This window comes from Lolium perenne, chromosome 6 (genome assembly GCF_019359855.2).
Source record: "Lolium perenne isolate Kyuss_39 chromosome 6, Kyuss_2.0, whole genome shotgun sequence".
Taxonomy (NCBI): domain Eukaryota; kingdom Viridiplantae; phylum Streptophyta; class Magnoliopsida; order Poales; family Poaceae; genus Lolium; species Lolium perenne.
The window spans coordinates 150,605,395-150,607,788 of record NC_067249.2 but is presented as its reverse complement, the minus strand read 5'-3'; the positions used below and the strand labels follow the sequence as shown (position 1 = coordinate 150,607,788).

At 50.5% G+C, this 2,394-nt stretch overlaps 1 long non-coding RNA gene across 1 annotated transcript; it reads right to left on the bottom strand.

Annotated features, from left to right (window-relative positions):
• Positions 1-550: 550 nt before the first annotated feature.
• Positions 551-1,481, bottom strand: LOC139832074 (uncharacterized). The gene is made up of 2 exons (XR_011746587.1): positions 1,215-1,481; positions 551-1,116 (listed from the first exon to the last, which is right to left on the bottom strand). It is a non-coding gene; the product is annotated as an uncharacterized lncRNA (long non-coding RNA).
• Between the last annotated feature and the right edge of the window lie 913 nt (positions 1,482-2,394).

Below are 2,394 nucleotides of genomic sequence, written 5' to 3'. Positions count from 1 at the left end.
TATTCTCAGATCTGTTGAATGATGAAGAACACCAAGACGGCGGCCGTGCCGACAGTGGTCATCGATGCCACGAACATTGAAGCCATCGCCTACAACATCGCTTCGACGGCGCAGACCCAGCCTTCAATGTCGGAGCCTGTTGATGTCTCACTTCCGGTGCCGAGAGTGCGAATCGATGCCAAGACGATTGAAGCCATCGTCTACAACCGCGCTGCAGAGCCGCCGATCCAGCCCTCCGCAGATCCGTCGCTGATGAAGAACACCAAGACAGCGGCGGTTCCGACACTGGTCATCGATGCCACGAACATTGAAGCCATCGCCGATAACATCGCTTCAACGTTTGATGGCGCAGATGACCACCCCTCAGCCGCCCGTCGTCCCGGCCTTTCTTGCCCATCGCTGCGCGACCGTGTTCGACGCCGCAAATTGGGATAAATTATTATAAATTTGTATTTTTCAATTTCCAAATGGGATAAAATTGTTCGAACTACTACCTCCGTCTCAAAAAAAGCTTCTTCACGTTCTTGATGTGTCCATGTACATCCGTATGTATGATTTGAATTCTATCCCAACTTGATTGGGAAGATATTGATATGTATTTGATCCGGAGGCTGGTACATGCTTTCACTTTTGGGATCCCTTGCTAAAATTATCGTGCACATTACTTAGCACAAGTAGGAAATTGTACACCGAAATACAGTGCTTAGAGCCACAACAAAATACAGTGGTTAGAGCCATCTACTGAATAACAATTCTATACTAAATCGTCTACCAGAACCACATAACTGCTAGGACAGGGATGACACCTAATAAAACTGCACAGATGAATCTACTTTTCTCCTCTCCCATCACTTTTAGTTCATGTTCTAGATTTTCTACCACTTGATCAAATACGGCAAGATCTGTCTCAACTCTCAACTTCTCCTTGCGAATAAGCTCTGAATTCTTCTTTTCTTCATCCACAATACGCTTCAGCTCGAATATCATCAGGTTTTTACGGGCCAATTCATCACCTAAATTGGCCACCTTCTCCTCCAAATCCATCCTCTGGCTACACCACTGGGTTGATTCATCTTGGTATGCAATGTACCATGGATCATCGGCTTGCCTGGCTAACTGTAACAATAATGGAAAAAAGAACAACTGAAATCACCACAATAGGCCATGGCGGAACTTCAAATTCAACGGTAGTACCGAGAGCTGAAGCTATATACCTGCACTTCCGACGAGGTAGGAGAAGTAGAACGTGGCCACGACATGATCGAATCCCCACCCTCGCCGGTGTACCCGCTACGACGAGACATTGAGGACTATTTCGTACCTGCAAACTCCAATAAATTACGGGAACCGAATCGATTAGGGGGCGGGGGAGGCAGAAGCGGAGGTCTACCAATTGGTGCGCGGAACAAATCCCGGTCGTCGTGGGCGGCGGATCTGCTTGCGGCGGACTTTCCTGCGGTGGGTACAATGCGTGCGGACGAAACAAGTGCTAGAGCCGTGGTTGACGTGCAGCGCCGCAGTTCGTCCGACGCCGCCGGGGGACTGTGCCGGCGGCGCGACGAGGCGCCGGCGCGCCGCCGGCGATGGCTGCTCCGTCCGACGGTGGGGAACGAGCTGCCAGCGGTTCTCCGGTCTAGCTTAAGAATAATTAATTAGCGAACTTGTTGCTTCTCTCTATGATATTCTCTAAAGACATATATCAGAGCGGCAAGATATGATTTTTTCTCTCTAAATAAATAGACGACCCCACTGGTCATTGGCTGCGGCAGCCCCACAGAGCGGCAATATATGAGTTTCTCTAAATAAATAGACGACCCCACTGGTCATTGGCTGCGGCAGCCCCACAGAGCGGCAATATATGTCTTTTCCTGAAAAATAGACTACCCCACTGGTCATTGGCTGCGGAGGCCCCACAGAGCGGCAATATATGAGTTTCTCTAAATAAATAGACGACCCCACTGGTCATTGGCTACGGTAGCCCCACAGAGCGGCAATATATGTCTTTTCCTGAAAAATAGACGACCCCACTGGTCATTGGCTGCGGAGGCCCCACAGAGCGGCAATATATGAGTTTCCCTAAATAAATAGACGACCCCACTGGTCATTGGCTGCGGCAGCCCCACAGAGCGGCAATATATGTCTTTTACTGAAAAATATACGACCCCACTGGTCATTGGCTGCGGCAGCCCTATAGAGCGGCCCCATTTGTCATTGGCAGCACCGCGTATAAAATCATGAAATAAAACGGCCCACACGTCAGCGATAGATGGATGGCTGCTCCGACGTGTCTCCTGACCCTACCCGTCAGCACGAGACGGTCAGGGAGGAGCTGCCCCTGTGCGGCCCCACCCGGTCAGACTAACGGTCAAGGCCTCTGACCTGACGGCTACCGGC